Below are 19,783 nucleotides of genomic sequence, written 5' to 3'. Positions count from 1 at the left end.
GTTCCATGAGCCTCGTGCTCTGTAACCTGAGCCCAGCAAGTTCCACCGCCTCTATCTCCTATGCTTTCCCGAAGTCCCTGCTGTGGCCCTCCTTCCCGGAGAGAGGCTCTCCCATCTGATGAATTTGACATCAGCTGTACTGTGAGCCGTTCCGTCTGAACCCAGAGATCAGCCAGACGTCTTGGGAAAGCCCGACTCTCTGTAACTAACTTCTGCTGTAGCTAGCGATGCTGTTCAGCTGTGGTCTGTGGAATGATGGCTAGCTGCAAATCGCTTACCGGGCTGCGAGACAAGTACAGAAAGGGCAAGTAAGCACTTGGAAACCTCTGTACCGACTGGACGGGGCAATCAGTCGAATCGAATAGTTTGAGAGGTGGTGCTCTGGAGGGGCAGTTTTTCGCTTCATTTTTCTACCAGTTCATTTTTACTACCTTTGATAAAAGTGTTTTTTCATCGGCGGTGGGTTGGAAATTAAAACAAAAACAGGGACACCTCGCCCTTCCTGACAAGCGTTTTGGGAAGTCTCGTGCGGAGCACGCTCGGGCTGCCTCTGCTCCCCTGTGGGACAGGTAGGCTGTTGAATGAATTTGGGGAAATCACAGCACTTACCAAATTATATTGTAATGAAATGTGCACCCCCCCACCTCTCTCTCTTGCTAAACCGTTTTTTGAGAACAGTGAATACATCTAATTCATCTGTGTCGCCTTGTTCCTCATACCCCCGCATGGCACATTATGGGGCACGGGAAATGTTTGTCTCATCCATGCCTGCTCCCCGAGGACATGAGAGTGAGTGAGGCCAGCTTCAGGAACTCCCTGGGCTTTTGGTTGGTATCCCCTGTAGGCTGGTGATGGCGAGCTAGGAGTGAACGATGAAGGAGTGATCTTTCCTGCTCTTTTCCCCCACAGAACCAGGCCTCCTCTTCCCACCTGCCCAGCAGCATGAGAGCAGCATGACTGGCCGGCCACAGGAGAAGCCCCCAGAGCCAAGCCCCCAACTCAACCATCTGCTGCGAAGGTCAAGGTGAGCTTGCTTCCCTTCTCCTAGAAGGTTCAGGCATTGTTATTCTAACTAATTCTCTATGCTCTTGTGATCTCGCACCTTGTGCTGGGAGAATGGGGTTTACTGGCACATGGGTAGCCTTAGAAAGTGCATGTCAGCCTGGCAGGGCAAAGCATGCCCATTGCAGGTAATAGGCCATTGGTGGAACAGAAATGACGCTGAATTGAGTATTTAGGGCCTCAAGCTCTCATTAGTCCTCTACGACCTCCTGAATCTGGGACCTTTGGCAGATCTCTTAGGACTTGTAGAGCCAGGGAAATTTGGGTGAAGGAATCTCTGGAAGAATGGCATTGGAAGGACCGTCGCTCCGTGGTCTGGGACTCCCAAGACATCCCAGACAGACTCCTGTCCCACATAGGGTCATAAGGGGTCTTAGAAGATCACCCAGGCCAATTCCTAACCAGTGTTGAGCCGTGGTTGGAAAACTCTTCCTGGTTTGGGACAAATTCTCTGTAATTCCTGTCTGCCCTTCTCTGCTCTGCCATTTGGAACCACAAAGACTGGACTTCCAGAAACTCTTCCATGTGACTCTCTTCACATTTGAAGATGGCTGTCATGACTTTGCTTTCCTTGCTTGTATCCATTCTCCCTAGAGACTGGCACCACTCACCTTGTCCTCTTGTCCCTCTCCATGTTGGAAAGGGCTCCCGTGTTGGCCCTGCCACTCGCCAGCCTGTGCCGTACTCAACGGAGAAGCCTCCGGTTATCATTCTTTCTTCACTCCATTTAAAGAGCCTCCTCAGGGGGAAGGGAAGCAAAAATAATATGAAAACGGGGAGAGGGACAAAACAGAAGAGATCCTTAAATACAGAGAACAAACTGAGGGCTGCTGGAAGGGCTGTGGGTGGGGGGATGAGCTAAATTGGCAAGGGGCATTAAGGAAGACACTTGTTGGGATGAGCACTGGGTGTTACACATAGGGGATGAGTCACTGGAATCTACTCCTGAAATCATTATAACACTATATGCTAACTAACTTGGATGTAAATTTTAAAAATAAATAAAATAAAAATTAAAAAAAAAAAGAGCCTCCTTTGGGACAGTCACTGTGCTAGACGTGAAGTACATCAAGACAGAATAGGTTTGGATCCTTGGAGAGAGTTTGAAATAAGCATTGAACCCCTTCTGTGTGCTCCTTTTTTATAGATTATCTCTTTTCAACTTTTTTCTCAAATGTTCCATGAGTGCTTGAAAAACCTGTGTATTCTATAATTAGTGGATATAGTTTTCTGTATATGATCATCAAAATAAATTAGTCTGTTATACTTTTCAGATCATCTATAATACGTCCTGTTTTTGTCCAGTGACTCTATCAATTATCGATATTATCTTAAAAATCTCCCATTGGATTTGTCAGTTTCTCCTTGTAGTGCTGAAATTTTTGTTTTACGTGTTTTAAGGCAGTGCTGTTTAGAATCCGTGTGTATTATTGGTGAATTCAGATACGTTTGTACCACCTTTATATACGTGCAACTTTTTCTGCTCTTTCTTCTAGATTGAGGTGTTTTTCTCCCTCGTTCCATTTTCCATCGTCTTATTTGGAAGTTACACACTCTGATCTTTCAGTAGTTACTCCAGCTGTTATAACTGGTGTACTTACCGAAGGCTAAAATTAATCTGGGTCTTTATCTTCCTCCCCAACAATGCGAGAACCAGACAGTAGTTCAATTCTAGTTCAGTGCCTCTCCCAATCTATATACAATTATTTTATTATTTTTTAACATTTTATATAGTTTTGAGAGACAGAGCGAGACAGAGCATGAGACAGAGCACGAGTCGGGGAGGGGCAGAGAGAGGCAGAAACACAGAATCTAAAGCAGGCCCCAGAGGCTCTGAGTTGTTAGCACAGAGCCTGACGCAGGCCTCGAACTCACAGACCATGAGATCATGACCTGAGCTGAAGTCCGACGCTTAACCGACTGAGCCACCCAGGCTCCCCTACAATTATTTAAAAAAAATTTTTTTTAATGGTTATTTATTTTGGGGAGAGAGAGAGACAGAGTGTGAGCAGGGAGGGGCAGACAGAGGGAGACACAGAATCTGAAGCAGGCTCCAGGCTCTGAGCTGTCAGTGCAGAGCCCGAAGCACGGCTCGAACCCATGAACTGAAAAATCATGATCCAAGCCGAAGTTGGGTGCTCAACCAACTAAGCCACCCAGGTGCCCCTATACAATTATGCTGTGTTTTCATTCTGTCCTGGTTTTTTACCCTACCAGTCAGACATCGTTGTTGTATATAGTAAGTGTTGATACGGATGTATCTACATACTTATCATTATCTTTTCTTACCCTTGTTTCATGAATCTGAGGTCATTTTCCTTCTGCATGAAATAAATACTTTAGCATCAGCCTTTAGTGAGAGCCTGTTGGTTGTAAATTCTCAGATTTTTTCCAGTTTGCTTTGGTTTTGGGGCTTTTGTTGGCTTGAAAATAAATGTCTTTATTTTGCTCTCCATTTTGAGAGGTAGCTTTACTGAATATATTCTCTTAGGTCATTGAGGCCGTTATTTCACTGCTTCTGGCCTTGAGATTGCTGTTGAGAAAGTCGGCCTTCAGTGTAATTGCTGTTCCTTTACAAGTGACCTGGCATTTCTCTCTGGCTGGGTTAAAAACAACGGTTTTTGTCTGTCTGTTTGGTTTTGGTTTTAATAGTCCTGGAAATCTCTCACCTTTCATTTATTTGAATATTGCCTCTTTTCTGTTCCCTCTGATACCTTCTTCTGAAACTCCTATTAGACTTATGTTAGGCCTTCTCACTCTGTTCTCTGTATCTTTTTTTTTTTTTTAACATTTATTTATTTTTGAGAGAGAGAGCGTGAGTGGGGAGGGGCAGAGAGAGAGGGAGACCCGGAATCTGAAGCAGGCTCTGTGCTGACAGCTCAGAGGCAGAGATCGGACTCACAAACCGTGAGATCATGACCTGAGCCAAAGTTGGATGCCCAACTGACTTGAGCCACCCAGGCGCCCCTGCTCTCTGTATCTCTTAACCTCTCTTTTTCTCTGGGCTGAACTCAATAATTACTTCACATCTTCCTTCCATCCAACTCCTGTATTCTGTGATTCAAATGCTGCTTAATCCACCCACTGATTGCATCCATTTTCTTTTTGATACTTTTATTTATCGTTTCTAGAAGTTCTGGTTCATTATACTTCAGATCTGCTTGGTGAGTTTTTTCCTAGTCTCTTATTTCCTGCTCATGTTTGCAAACTTCTTTTTTTATTTCTTTAATATATTCAGGTAGCTATTTGGACATCGTAACATTTTTTGTCTGGTAATTCCAGACTCTGGAAATGCTTGGGGGTCTAGTTCTGCTGATCAGTGCTCATGGCGCCTTGTTTCCTGTGCACTGCTCGTTTTCCTTGCAACTTGAAGAATTACTTGAGGTATTCGTTGATGTTGACTTTTCCAGAGAGAATTTGTATTAATTTCTGCTAATTGCTTGCAGGGCACTAACATCCAGAAATCACTTTAAATTGATTTTCTGCCGAAGACTTCTCTAGCTACATAAGAAGCATCAATTCAAACTCCAAACCTGTGTGAGGTCCAGCTTGTGGTTACAGATTTCCAGGAGAGATCTGTCTCCCATTCTACCAGCCCAAGGTCAGGTTTCCTTGCAGTCCCCTTCTGTGTTGTGCATTTATTTCTTATTCCCTGAGGGTGGGGCCTTCGACCCCAACTTTATGGAGGAACTAGGTTTTTTTCTTCTGGCCCCTGAGCCCTGTGCAGCTCTCCTGGCAAACATAGAATCTCTAGGGTTCGACAGGAACCCTCAGGGCAAAAGTCAGCTTTGCTGCTAGCCCACTTCTGAGGGTTGCTGCTTTGGGTTTGTTTTTGGTCTTTGAAGAATCCTTCCATTAGCACAGCTCGGTGATGTGTATACACTTCTTCTATTTTACATTTTATCCAGCATGTCAGTTGTTTCGACAGGGAAGGTCAAGAGGGCATCTGGACTGCCATATTGCCAGAAAGTATATCTTCTTTCTTCTCCACCATAGCTCTGAGGGGCAGCAGCTACTAGTCCTTGTTCACAGAAGAGTGAACCAAGGCTCAGAGAGGGCACGTAACTGGCTGCAGTCACAGGGCTAACAGGTGATGCATTGTGAGGTATGTCCTCTCCTGTCCCCCTTTCCCACTTTCCCTCTCCCCAAGGTAACTGTTGACCATTTTTGGCGGATGAACTTTATGCTCACAAGGGATAAGGAGTCCCTAGCAGAATGCTTTAAATAGCTGCACAGCTTTGGGAAATTTGTTTACGAATCTATTGTTTATCTTCCTTGAGAGAGGAAATGGCTTCTGCATATTTTGTGGCCTATTTCTCCAGCAGTCACCAGCAACTTTCCCGCTTCACTCCCACTCCTCAAAGGCCTCCTGGCTCCAGTGCCAGACACATGTGCGTCTCCTCCAAATCTCAGCTTCCTCTCCTCTGCATGCCACTCTCTCCTTCCCAGTCTCCTCCCTCCTCTTCCCCTGCCCCCACCCTTTCTGCTGTCGGCTTTTCCGTCTCTTGGTATGTGCCGTTCGTTGGAGGAGAGGCCACAGAGCACAGTGGGTAGGCTTTTTGAGCTTTGGGGGTAGGGAGAAAGAGCTGAGTTTGAACCTCACTCTGCCACTTACTAGCTCGGGGTCTCTGAGCTTCAGTTTCTTCATCTGTAACAGGGGGACAATAGACCGACCTATTTAAGGACTAAGTAAGACTGTGCACGTTGAGCTGGTGACAGGAACTTGGAGCATCTCAGCACTGAGTCTGTGATAGTCGATATTATGACTGAGACAGACCCCTTCAAGGCCCGAGCTTTCGTTCAGTGGTACTTTTAAGTTGACAAAAGCTGGTTTACGAAACATGATGAAAATGGAGGCAGAAATCTAGGGGCAGTGTGGGATTCCCAGCTTCACCATTATGTTCTTCAAAGTGGGGTATTTTTTAAAGAAAGTTTGAGGGAAAACAGAGCCTACACTGGTCTGGCCAGTATTTGCAGAGGATATAAACCAAGGGTTCTGGAAGTGAGATACTCAATCTCGGTCCTTCCTCCAAGATGTGCCCTCTGTCATGGAACCGTGAGGGGGCTGGGGCCTCATGATGCTTTTCCCTTGCGGACTGGGGACTTTTCCTTTGTGGACCCCCCAGATCAAGGGAGGGCACAACCAATCCACTGGACACATGTCCAGCGAGGGTGAGAGAGAGGTGGCCCTCACTGTCCGTTTTACTTTCATCCTTATAGCCGGCGTGACACTTTATTTCACACACTCCCTTCTGTTAAGTGGCTTTATATCACTCTCAGATTTATATCGCTTCCTGATTTGAGATCTGTCAGGCAATGACTTTATTCAGCGTCTGCTATTCATAGTGACCGTAGGCTTTATACAGTAGGCAAGTGGCATACAAAAAAAATGCATAGAGTTGGTGGGACCCTAAAACTACTCTAAAAAATAGAGTCTGTTTATTTGAAAAGACTTTATGACCAAAAACAGACATAAAGGATAAACCATCTTCATGAGATTAAGTGTTGGGTATACAGAATGGGTTGCCATGGGGGGACAGCACTGTATCCTATTGAGTGGCCAAGGAAGGCTGGAGCAGACAGACTGGAGCTGGCCCGATGGGGCGGGTAGAGTGAGGCAGCTGGGTGTAGAAAAGGTGTGAACCAATGTGAACAGAGATGGGTGTTCTCATGAGCCAGTGAGACTCAGTGCGGTGCTTCTGGCTGGCTCCTCTCGGAGAGCCACGTCCACTAGCATATCAAAAGCCCTGAGAAGTCCTGCAGTCAATGTTTGACTGTGTTTCACCAAGCTTCCCAAGTGTGTTTGACCAGTCGTGGCCAGTGAACATGGTGGTCTTGGGTGGATTAGCATTTGGCTTCTGTCTCACTAACAAATGCTTAGTTGACTCTAGGTCCTCAGCTCACTGTTGTAAAACAGTGATTGGCAACTTTCTTTAAAAATGCAGTCTGTAAGTATCAGCGATTTACTTGGAATCAACTACTTGTCTTCCTTTTCCAGGTGTTTCTCAACTATCTAGAAGGATGCAGGTTCTAGGAGCCTGGGCGCTGATGTTGCTATGGTTAGAGAGGGGCTTCTTTGTTCTCCACAACTCCCAAGATGATGTCCTAGATATGCTCCACCCAGCTGAGGGGCCAGGCCTAACCCCACCCCTGCCTGCAAACCTCAAAGTCTATTAACAGCTCTCTCCCCATGATGACTCATGCTTCCTGTCCCTCCTCCATTCGAGTTACTCAGAGCCGTGAGCCAAGATTGATTACTTATACCATCCAACCGTCTTTGCCCAGAGAGAGCTCAACTGGTAGATGAAATAGTCTTCATTGGGTGACAACCCAGCCCAAGTTCTGTTTGTCAGCCCCGCACAGGGAAACAAGGGGTTTATTCTAGGTGCAGTCGTGGAGGCCGTTTTCCAGAACCAGGAAGTTCAACGCATTATGTCTGGGGCTGTCTAGGAGTTTGGGGAGCCAGGATTATTATGGATACAGAGACCAGAGGAGCCCCAGGCAAAGGACTCCTATGCTGTCAGGGGCACTAAAAGCCAATGGATAGATGATTTTTTTTGTTTTAATGTTTATTTATTTCTGAGAGAGAGAGAGAGAGAGAGAGAGAGAGCAGGGGAGGGACAGAGAGAGAGAGGGAGACACAGAATCCGAAGCAGGCTCCAGGCTCCGAGCTGTTAGCACAGAGCCCGATACCAGGCTCAAACTCACAGACTGCAAGATCATGACCTGAGCTGAAGTCAGATTCTTAACCACTGAGCCACCCAGGCGCCCCCAATGGATAGATGTCTTAAACGGAGTCTTTAAGTGCTGCTCTGGAGATTGACATTAGTTCCTTCTCACTGTTGGGTGGGCTCCCCTCTAAAAATATTTTTAAAATCTTTATTACATTAGTCATATACATTCTGGGGTTTGTTTGTTTGTTTGTTGGGTTTTGTTTTTAATTAAAACCCTGTAGCTGGAGCTTAAGTCTGCTCAGGTACCCTCCCCCACTCACTCTCTTCCCTGTTCCTAAAGATGGCAGAACTGAGCCTGAAATCAGGCTCCCATCCTGGCTCCCATCGCTCTTTCCCCACCGTAGATTAGGATGCTTACGGGTAGTGTGAGGTGGTAGAAAACCCCACTGCCTCAGTATCCTGACTCAGGATTGTTGTGTGTCCCCGGGACCAGGCAGTGGCTAGCGAGGCTCAGCCATCTGAGCCTTCGCAGGTCAGAGCCGGAGGGACCTCCTTGCAGCCCATCAGGCCCAACCTCCTTGTTCTGCGGAAGCTGAGTCTGAGATGCAGGGAGGGGAAGTCATTTGCCCAACAAGGTCACAGGGCCAGTCTCCTTTTCTGTTTGGTCCGGGTTATCTTTATATTGGGTTTGCATTTCCTGAATACGCAGCAACCGAGTGGGGGGTGGGGGTGGAGGGCAGGGGAAGTGGGCTTAAAAGAACCCCGTCTGAGAATGTTTAAATTTCCTGTGAGTGTCCCATGAAGAGGGAGATAATCTATGTGCACATAATCAAACGGAGAGGGGAGACTTGGGTTAGGTCCAGAAGACCAACAATGGGGGGGAGGGGGGGAGGCGGGAAAGAAGGCAGACAAAATAGAAGCTATTGAGAGAAGGCTGGGACACTTATCGATGGAATAGAAATAAATAGGAATTTGGGTTTTTTGCACTTTCATGATGCCTCCTTGTTAGTGTTTTTGGAGGACGTTCAAGTCACGTGGGTGCCCTAGTCTCATTTTAGTGGCAGTGGTTTTGTGGTCTCTAGGGGGCCCTTTGGCCTGGGACCAGAGGCCTCCGCTTTCGAGTCCCTCGGGTTTTCTCATACTGGCATGGGGGATCCTTTGGAAATCTCTTCCTCCACAGCTTAGCTCAGAATGGGAATGCGGCCTCCTGCTGGGCCTGCCTCACAGAAAAATAATGGATGTGAGAGTGCCCTCCACACACTGAAGCTTAGGTTGGCCTCGTTTTTCCTTCACGAACACCTGCCTTGGCATGAGCTCTGAGAGAGTTTGGTGCTTCCGCTGGGGAAGCTTTCATTTTCCCACCGGATCAGGTGGCAGATGTGGGCCACCGAAGCCACCCCGGGCCTGCTTCCCTGGGACAGCCCCGCCACACAGTGTGTCCCAACTTCCTTAAAGGGACCGTTGTTGAGGCTGGCCCAGAGGCTGTGACTAAAAGTAAGGAAACTGCAGCTAGGGACAGAGTTACTGACAGTTTCCAGGAATCTGAGAGCTGGGGGCCCTCTTGAAACAGGAAAGGAAGTAGACTGTCTCCTTATCTGGTATCATGGCAGGAATGAAATGACTCTTTATGGGTAACAGGTACACCCTTTCTTCTTTAATGATACCCACAGATATTGTTAAGCTTTAGATGGCCACTAAATAATTACTTGTCTTTTGTTCTTGGGGTCTTGAACTGCTTGAGGGCTAGACCCCAGAGAGCAGGGCACCTCCTTCATTACCAGTAACCACATGGGAGGACTTGGACTGAGTCAGAGTCCCTCTCAGGTACCTCCTGAGTTTCACTGACCCATGGGGGGCCGAAGGCCTGTCTTGCAGGGGCGCACCTGGCCCAGAAATCTTCCCTCAACAATGAGCAAGTCACGTGAGCAATTACATTCTTCGGTTTATTTCTCTGCCTAGTGCATGACGTGCTAAAACGCAAGGTGAGGCTTAGTTTGTGGATTCGAGCCCCGCGTCGGGCTCTGTGCTGACAGCTCAGAGCCTGGAGCCTGCTTCGGATTCTGTGTCTCCCTCTCTCTCTGCCCCTGCCCCGCTCACACTCTGTCTCTCTCTCTCTCTCTCTCTCTCTCAAAACTAAACAAACGTTTAAAAAAAATTTTTTTTAAACGCAAGGTGAGGCTTTCCATGGTGTCTCCCATCTTCATTAGGGATGAAGGTGAATGAACCCGGATGTAGTGGGTAGTGGGGTAAATACGGTTGTTAGTCCCTGCACCAGAGGGCCCCAGACCGCGGAGGTTTCCCAGCGGACGGTTCATACAGTGTTTCTCTCTTCCTTATCGTGTCCACTTCTGGCAGCTTCTGCCCCTGAGCACCAATCTGCTAACTGAAACAAAGGGAGGGCTCAGGGTTGCCCAGGAAACGAATAACCACACCAGTTCAATCCTGACTGAGTCATTGGGCCCGATCTAAACTGTACCCAAGTCATAACAAAACAACAGGAACCCCACCCCAGGTTGGTGAGCCTCCGTGAGTCCTCACTGGATGCCATGCACGTCCCGTACATTCTCTTGGTTTAATCTTCACCAAAAAACTGGAACCGTAGGTATTGTTATCCCTCCCTTACAGATGTCGAAACTGAACCTCCTCTCCCCACCCCCCACCCCCACCGCCACCCCCCCCAAAAAAAAAATAAATAAAAAAAGACAAGATCAACCTGCTGGGTCTGGGTTCTTACTTTGCCAATGGGAGCTTAGGATTTGAACTCTGGTCTTCTGACTCCAGAACAGCGGTCTCGGCATTGCTGTGAGGAAACTGCCTGCCATTTGTGTCTCTCCAGGGAGAAGTTCCTGAGGAGTAAAAAAAAAAAAAAAAAATTTCCGGATAGCTGGAGCTTATCCCTTTCGGACTCAAAATAGGTTTTTTTGGTCTAAAGTGCATCAGCTTCTTTTCCAGCGCTTCCAAGCTCATGGCCATGTGCTGGAGGGTTGAAGGTTGCTAAGTGCTGGTGGCCAGATTCCCAGGGCACGTCTGTACTGTGGTAAAACTGGCTTTGACCCTCAGGAAGTCAAAGAGAAAGCTGGACGGCTCCAACTAGGGAAGTAGCTTCATGCTAATCAGATCTGTGATGGGGAACCAGGGACACTGCAGAAGATCACAGGAAGCCTCATCCTTGGGCGTCAGAGGGCTGGAGGCCCAGACCTTTGTCACTAATTGTGTGACCTGGGGCAGATTATCCCCTCCATATTAATCCCCTCGTCTTTTAAATAGGGAAAAACACTTCTAACCTCACAGGTTTGTTGTGAGGACAAAATTGTTGTGAGGACCAAACAAAATTGAGGACAAAAATACATGTCTGTGCTTTTTTCACTGCTTTCCAGAATGCACACCCTCCTGTGAACTCCTTGATGTCCCTGTCACAGGCTCCACATTGGAGCCCAGATGATCTGTGGCTGTGGACCAGGGGACCCGTCTGCTCTGAGCTCTACAGATGCCTGCAAACACGCCCCATGGTCATCAGGCCAGGCCACTCTGTATCTCAGCATTGACCTCATCCCAGGGTTGTCAAGGAAATGGAACCACGAGCTTCTTATTTTATTTGGAGGGGGAAAAAAAAACAAAGAAAAGAGAAAAATTGATTTTCTTTAACCTGTAGCTTTTTTTCCTTTCTACCCTCCTTGCTGTGAGTGGAATTGCCACTTCATTTTTTTTTTTTTAATTTAAAAAAATGATGTTCTGGGTGATGGAGCATAATATTTAGACATGTTGAACTGACAGCTGATGGGTGTGTTATTAATACACTATCACCACAAATCATGTTGCAAGGGTTGGTGGGGAAGAGATTTGTGTATAAATGTGTGTGTGAGCTCACACGCTTGGATGATTTAACGTAACTGGGGGGGGGGGGGTGTCCAGTGACCCTTATCAAAAGCAGCTCTTGGGAAGGTTAGCCGTTGGAACATGGTCTGCTCTTCAGAGAAGGATTCCTTTGTGAATTGAGGGGGTCTTCTCCATGTTATCCTGTAGGAACAGAAGTTCTCCCCTTCCCCCCTCCCTGTCTCCCTCTCTCATGTCCTTAGTGCCCATGGGTACCACATATTATGCTGGTCCCTGAAGACGGAGTTGATGAGGCACGCCTTAGGGGCGCCTGGGTGACTCAGTTGGCTAAGCGTCCAACTTCTGCTCAGGCACGATTTCACGGTTTGCCAGTTCAAGCCCCGCTCTGCGCTCTCGCAGAACTCACAGACCTCCCAGCCTGGGAGCCGTCGGTCCGGCTGCCTCAGTGGCAGCTTCTGTTGTAGGTCTCAAAACAAAACTGAACTCTCACAGTACTCCCCGTCTTCACAGGTGCAAACCTGACATCTGGGCGCCATCCTGACACCTCCCCCTCCGGCCCCCCTGTACCCATCCATCACTAAGTTCTGTCACGTTCACCCCCAAATACCCCTCTGTCACTACTCACATCCGAGCCGCCTGGCCTGGACCACCATAGAACTAGGTCCCCCCTGTATCCCCACTCACCCATCTCCAGTCCACATCTGCTCCACAGATCCACAAACTGTGGTCCGTGGGCCAAATCCGCCGCTGCCTGATTTTGTATGGCCCATGAGCTCAAAATGCTTTATACACATGAACACTTGATGATACGGGAACACTGGCTTTGAACCCCAATTAAGCAAAATGTTATCCCTCCAAAAAATCTTTCCGTTCTCCCCATTAACAGATCTATATTACAAAAAAAAAAAAAAAAAAGTACTCCATTATTAGTATGTTTTCAGCTTCCTTGAAAAATTTGTAGAAATTTATATATCCTTTATTACATAGGTGTCTACATCATAGCCTTGGTTTTGCCATCTGGCTGCAACACCAAGAATATCTTCTGTCTGGCCCTTTACTTTGAAAAACTCTGTTGACTTCTGGTCTACACTGTGTTCTTTTCAAGATGGAAATCTGGTGAGTCACACATGCTTGGACGACACACACACAGACACACACTGCTCAAACTACTTTTATGGTTTCCCATTACTTTTAGGATAAAGATAAAACTCCTTGCCCTCAAGAACCTTGGGTGGTCTGGCCCTTGCCCCGCTTCCGGTTTTATCACCATGACCCTTGATCCTGCATTTCAGCCACTCTGGCCCTTTTGTTGTTGTTGTTCCTTCTGTCTACCGTGTTCCCACCTGCCACAGGACCTTTGCCCATACTGCTCTTGACTGTATGGAACGTGGCAGTTCACATCATTTCCACACCCTTCTCATCTTTCAGATTGCAGCCTCACTGTGACTTCCTCAGAGGATCCTTCCCACACCTCTCTGCTGAGGTCACGGCCCGTTATTATAGCCATCCATCACATCCATCACAGTCACAGAGTTACATTTTTCTGTGTCTGACACTGCCTCTCCAGACTGCAGGCCCCATGAGAGCTGACACCAAGTTGTGTTAGCCACCCCCCACTCTGTATGGTAGTATATAGTAGGCACTCAATAAATTTTTTGTTATAATGCATGGCTGAGAGTTGGGGGAAGTTTTCATAAAAGATGTTAAGTCTGAACAGGAACTTGTAGTCTGAGAAGGTGGAAGATGAGAGAAAGTGATTTCAGGCAGAGGGACCAGTGTTCTGGAAGCTCGGAGTAGCTCCATAGGTCTGGTGCTCAGGATGTGTATGGGTGAATGGATGGGCAAATCGTTGCACAGGTAGGTGAGGCCAAATTGTGAGGGCCCCGTGTGCCAGGCTGAGCTGTTGGGAATCTTCTCCTGTTGACCAGGGGGACGCTGGAGGTTTCGGGCAGAGGGGTGGCGTGGACAGGACTCCTGGGGGGAAAGTGGGCTGGAGGGAGCGAGGCCAGCCATGACTCGGCAGGGGAGTGACAGGAGAAGATGGTCAGGCAAGGCCATGGAAGAGAGGCCGACAGGAATTAATAACCTATTGGAAGTAAGGGGATACTGGGCTCTTGGGGGTCCCAGGTTTCTGATTCAGGCCCTTCTGGTACTTAAGACGAGTGAAAAGAGTTGGGGCAAGGGTAGAGGGGTGAAAGTTCATGTGGGGCCCAGGAAGCAGAGGGAGTAAGTGCCTCCAATCTCCATTTTCTCTGCGAAACAGAGAGTCAACTGCTGAGACAAAGGCCTTTTGGGTTCAGGTCACGGATTTTGGCGCTTTGCCCCTGTTGCCAGCGGGGGGGTGGGGGGGGTGCCACCTCTCCCCCATAAGGGGATTCTCCTCAGCCAGGAGCAGCGGGGGACGCTCAGACTGAGGATTTATGTCCCAAATAGCTTCTCTGCGGGTTAGTAGGGCACTTCAGGAGATCTTATAGACCTGCCTTTCCTCTACCTTCAAACGTGATGGCTACATGTCCTCTGTCAGAAATCCTACCTTGAAGGCCTTTGAAAAAGGCATCTGGCTTCCAGAAACTGTTCCCCGAGGGCCTACCTCACCCCTCTGAGCGCCACGAGGACCAGCCCTCTGCCCCCAGAGAGTCTGTCTGACCCGTGGACAGAGCTGACATGTAAAATGCACAAAGAATAATGCACAAAGGTGTGGTTCAGCGACATACTGCATTTTTGTGGTTCACAAGGCACATTCACACACAGGTGATGCACTCTACAACGACCTTCACCTAATGATTGGCACCTGCCCTTCTCCCCCCCCCCCCCCGCCCCCCAGACCACCCACACGGCCCCCTCCCTCACAGGTGTGGTTGGGGCCACACGGGCACCTGCTTCCAACAGTTGTACTCAGTTCCGTAACCGCGTAGATGAAATGTGACGTGAGCTGATGACCTCCGAAAACCAAAAAGAAATAGAAATGCGGTTTCTGTGAAAAGGCAAGTGAACGCTTTAGGAAGAATTTATAAAAGCAAGCCACCCAAAGAAAACCCCTGCTCAGGTGTGTGCACGACAACTGCTGGAGACCCGCGCTAGGTGGAGAAAGAAAACGTGTCTGTTAGAGGAGTCTGCACCATGGCTCCTTGACGGGCGTCCTCAGTTTTCAGCTCCTTTTTACAGACACCGGACTAGAAAGTGACAGGTTATGCACGCATCCCGGGGTGATTTATGCAGAAAAGACAAATGCAGAGCTCTCGTCCACAAATCCACACCCAAAGGCCTGGACCCCACCTCAAAAGATTAGTAAGATATTTGCGTTTGAAGCTAACATAAGATTTTAGGGGCACCTGGGTGGCTCAGTCGGTTGGGTGTCCGACTTCAGCTCAGGTCATGATCTCACACTCCGTGAGTTCGAGCCCCGCATCAGGCTCTGTGCTGACAGCTCAGAGCCTGGAGTCCCCTTCAGATTCTGTGTCTCCCCCTTTCTCTGCCCCTCCCCTGCTCTGTCTCTCTGTCTCAAAAATAAATAAAAACATTAAATAATTTTTTTTAAAAAACCATAAAATTTTAAGGCATGAATGTAGGGCTTGTAAGTGTCCGTGCAGGTTTTTCAGTGTTTTATTGTCTGTTTTTGAAGAGGTAATAGCTTCCCATGGTTTAGTAATTGAGAGGAATATAAAAAGTTATAAAATGAAGTCTCCTTCCCACTCTCTTCCCATTCAGCCCGGACACAGCCCCTCCCGTCCCTACCCCACCCCAAGTACAACTCTTACCGGTTTCTTGGATCCTTCCAGATTGTCTTGATGCCCAACAACCAGCCGTGAATGTAAGTCGGGCCTCATGATTCACGGATTCCATGTTTGCAAAGTCTCCTACTCTCTCAAATTTATTTGCAACCCCCAAGTCCATACTCGCGGCACTTTCGAAGTCATTGGCGGACGTGCACAGAGCAGTGGAACATTTGATTTGCCCCACACGCGTCCCCGGCTGAGGTTGACCTGCGTGGTGCGTTGCCTTCCTGTTTCGGCTCTTGTGCTGCAAACAGGTGTCCTTTTCCCAGTCTGTTTGGTGCCACGTTTTTCACATTCTTGTGCTTCCTGTTGATTTCACTGTTTAAAATGGCCCCCAGGTGTGGTGCCGATGTGCTGTCCAGTGCTCCGAAGTGCAAGGAGGTTGCGTGTGGCTTATGGGGAAAATACTTGTGAGATAAGCTTTATTTAAATAAGAATGAAAGTGCTGCCGGCTGTGAGTTCGTTGTTTATGAATCAGTAATATATATATTAAATAAGGTAGCTTTGAACGGAAACATACATAAAACAAGGTTGTGATCAGAGGCTCACGGGAACCTAACCTCATATTTCTTCTGGAAGCAGTGGTACACTGTTCACTCATGAGGTATTCGTGGTGACTTCACAGGACATATTACTGCTAATAATGAGGATCAACTATTTACATATATATGTATATTCCTTTTTCTAAAATTTTTTTAATGTGTATTTTTGAGAGAGAGACAGAGTGTGAGCGGGGGAGGGGCAGAGAGAGAGAGAGAGAGAGAGGGAGACACAGAATCTGAAGTAGGCTCCAGGCTCCGAAAGCCCAACACAGAGCTCGAACTCACAAACCGCGAGATCGTGACCTGAGCTGAAGTCAGACACTTAACCGAGTGAGCCACCCAGGCGCCCCTATATGTATATTCTATTTTAACTTTGGAAAGCTTTCCATATCAGTTCACAGAGAGTTTTGTTGCTCTTTTTAACAGCTGCATAGTATTCCATTGTGTGGTTATTCCTTAATTATCTTTAATCAGTCCCTTAGCGATTGGCATTTGAGATGATGTCGATCTTTGGCTATTCTATACAATGCCACAGTGTGTATGCTTGTGTCTAGGTTGTTTGGATGTGTCCGTCTGTTGTCTGTAACCAGCTTACTAGAAGGGGAATTCTGAACTCCTGGGTGTATATCCTGAAGAGAGTCTCGGAGAGATTCATAGGGGGCACATCAGTGCTGTCACAGGGTGTCAGTGGGAGATGGGTAGGGTAGTGAAGTGTGATGGGTGCAGGTTCCCACCTGGGGGGGTTGTGTGAGGGGCGTGTAAAGGACTTGGCACTGTGCGTGGCCCGAGGTCAGCATCACATGCGTGTTAGCTGTTATCTTTCTTTACCATTCTTCTTTATCTTTATCATTCTTCCTTCCCATCTGCCCGGTAGCGTTAGTCCAGCTCACCCACATGGCGTTGGGTGTCTGTCCTGCTGCCCTCCCATCAGCACCTCCCCGCAGTCGTCCTCCACCTGGGGCTGGAGGACACCTGGGCACTGTTGGGGACAATCTTATGCTGGCATCCGAGGCTTAACCCTGGGCTTCACCAGCTTCCTGGAAAGAGGAGTGTCTCCTTCACCTCCTGGTCCTTAGCCAGGCACACAGCACTCATGTTTGACAAACTTGTTTGCCGAATTCTATGAACACTGAGTGGATCTGCTTTGGGCCCAACACTGGTCATGGAAGAGTGGAGAAGGGAGGGCGAGACATAAAAATAGAGGTATTAAGACACAATTCTGCACCTTTAGAACTTAAATTCTGGCATTGGTTGGAAAATAGAATATCTGAGGTGACTCCCTGATGGAGTGATATTTCCAACAAGCAGAAGGATGCATGTCTGGGCCTGTAAATCCTCCCTCTGCGGTTTGGTTCTCACTCTCCCCGAGGCCCCCAACCTTTAGGGGCTCTTTTTCCACCCTCTGATTTCAGTCACAGGGGCCCTGGGGGATGCCTCATGGCAGCCCCCTGGTCTTAGAGCAGCAAAGGGAAGTTGTCTGGGCAAGAATTTGAGACAGAGAGATAATGGCGGCCAATGACCAACTGGATATCGGACTTGGGCAAGTCCAGACAGGTTTTGGGGCTTCTCGGGGATATAAAGGATTACCAGAGGAGAGAGCAAATTCAGAAAAGGTAAGATACCCTCCTGATTCCCTGAGGCCTCTCAGTAGCCGTTTGGGTAGATGGAAACCAACCTTTGTGGCTTTCCACATCATCCACATTCCCACTGTTGACAGTGGGAATCTCGGGTGAGGGGGTTGTCGGGCATGTTCACTTCCAGCTTTATAATATTTGAATCCTTAGAAGCATCTGTAAATTAAAGCACACAGGTTTTCTTTTCTTTTTTTTTTTAATTTTGTTTTGTGTATTTATTTGTTTTGAGAGAGAGAGACAGTACGCGTGGGGGAGGGGCAGAGAGAGAGAATTCCAAGCAGGCTCCGTGCTGCCATCGCAGAACCAGATTTGGGGCCCAAACTCGTGAACCATGAAGATCGTGACCTGAGCCGAAACCAAGAGTCAGGCGCTTAACCGGCTGAGCCACCCAGGCGCCCCTAAATCATAGTTTTTCTTCATCGTGGCATGCTGTGATTTGGAACGAAGGCCCTCCTGACAAAACTGGTCTCCACAGCTCTATCAGCTTGTCCCTTGCAGGATGTTCACCCCCGTGGTCTGTTTACTATTTGCTTCCCTGCACTCAGCAGCTTCCTGAGGGCCCTGGGACAAGGAGCCCCTGTCATCTGAGTGAGCAGGGCAACCTCCCTCAGCACACAAAGAACAAAGGAGACATCTTGGGGCAGCAAGGCCACCGAGTCACATCTTGGTCAGGGGGCTACAGGGTGACAGGACGTTTGAGGTGGGCTCTGAGGCCCTGTGTCTGGCTTCACTGAGCAAACACCTACATGGTGCCAGGCGTGAGGCACAGGCTGGGTCCCAGGGCTGAGCAAGATGGGATTCCAGCTGCCCTCAGATCTGGAAAGGTGGGGGCGTGCGCCATGATGATGGGCCCGAATCCAATCCACGGGGGGCTGGCGGAGGGAGCCACTCAGGAAGTGCCTCTGGGAAGGCCTCCAGCCCCTGACACAGAGGTCCCTCTAGCTTGTCCCACAATTCCCCCCAAAGTCTTAGAACTCCGAGCCAGAAAGGGCCGTGCGGATGCTTGATTTAGCCCCCTTATCTTCCAAGTGAAGAGCCTACGGGCCATAGCATTGCCCCAGGGTGGGGCTGTGTTGCTGCTGCTGTTTACAGAATGCCCAAACGTGACACTGACGTCATAACCCATGGAACCTCCTGGAGACCAACAGACACCCCACGCACAAAGAACACTGAGGCGCAATTATTTTACATACAAGGGAGCATCACTTACTTTGTTTCCCAGTGAGCTGTAAGCTGTGTTCCACAAAGAAGTGTGTTTTCCCCAAGACCCCGACCCCATCTTTAAGACCTTGGGTGTCCAGGGACATTTGTTTCTTATATTCTGATGTCTTTGAAGACCTCAGACCAAAGCCAAGCCAGCTGCTCCATTTGGGAGCTGAACCCCTGTCCAACTGCGGCTCAGGTCACAATCTCATGATTCATGGGATTGAGCCCTGCATCAGGCTCTGTGCTGACAGCTCAGAGCCCAGAGACTCTCTCGGATTCTGTGTCTTCCTCTCTCTCTGCTCCTCCCCCACTCGTGCTCTGTCTCTCCCTCTCTCAAAAATAAACAAACATTAAAAAATTTAAAAATGGTAATAATAATTCACCCTGAGGTCAGAGGCAAGGTAAAGGAGTCAGATCTACCCCCCAGATCTACCGACCTTCCAGCCCGTCTTCATCCCCTACACTCCCTACGGCTTGTCAGAGCAGCTGGAGGGGAATCTTCCATTCTCCCAGCCCTGCCCTGCCCTACCCTACCCTGCCCTGCCCTGGACAGCTTCAGGGATGAGGATCCTTTCTTTGGCTGTAGTCCCAAGTGTTGATTCACAAAAGCGGTGTCCTCAGTCCTCGGGGGCAGGAGTGGTGGATCCTCCCTGTGGCCCCAGGCCCGGACCCCTCCAGATGGACACCCTACAGAGATACGCACCCCTGTCCCCAACAGCAAGGGTCTGCCCACTGTGCCTCATGGGCCCTGGTGGGAATGACCTCGCTGCTGCCCCCTTTGAGGTCCTCCTTTGCCTCCTCCTTGTGAAATTTCTTGGAGTCTTTAGGAAGCCCCACCCCTGCCCCCTCCCTGCCCCAGACTGTGAGCTTAAAGTGCAGGTTTTCAGGTTTTGATCTCCCCTTAGCAAAGTCTTGGTGCAGGAGGTCCTTGGTGTGAGGTTGTCTGAAAGAACATAAAGGGCGGGCAGTGGCCATGAAGTCCCCAGTCCGCCCAGCTGTAGGCCTCTTGAGGCCAACGGCAATGACCTGGTCAAGTCTCCTGGCACAGATAGGTC

The 19,783-nt window shown here is 48.6% G+C and overlaps 1 protein-coding gene and 1 long non-coding RNA gene across 8 annotated transcripts in view; one reads left to right on the top strand and one right to left on the bottom strand.

Moving 5' to 3' along the window:
* The window catches only part of TRERF1 (transcriptional regulating factor 1), a 210,790-nt gene that overhangs the window by 140,646 nt on the left and 50,361 nt on the right, over nucleotides 1–19,783 (top strand). For all 7 annotated transcript variants that reach the window (XM_030315515.1, XM_030315520.1, XM_030315519.1 and 4 more), the window contains exon 4: nucleotides 910–1,024. The gene's annotated coding sequence lies outside the window, so the exon portion shown is untranslated. The remainder of the gene's footprint in view (nucleotides 1–909; nucleotides 1,025–19,783) is intronic.
* On the bottom strand, nucleotides 9,966–15,387 carry LOC115513945. Its single transcript, XR_003968843.1, has 3 exons — nucleotides 15,329–15,387; nucleotides 10,471–10,582; nucleotides 9,966–10,119 (listed from the first exon to the last, which is right to left on the bottom strand). It is a non-coding gene; the product is annotated as an uncharacterized LOC115513945 (long non-coding RNA).

The sequence above is a fragment of the Lynx canadensis genome, chromosome B2 (assembly GCF_007474595.2).
Source record: "Lynx canadensis isolate LIC74 chromosome B2, mLynCan4.pri.v2, whole genome shotgun sequence".
Classification (NCBI taxonomy): Eukaryota; Metazoa; Chordata; class Mammalia; order Carnivora; family Felidae; genus Lynx; species Lynx canadensis.
This window is presented reverse-complemented; position numbering and strand designations above follow the sequence as displayed.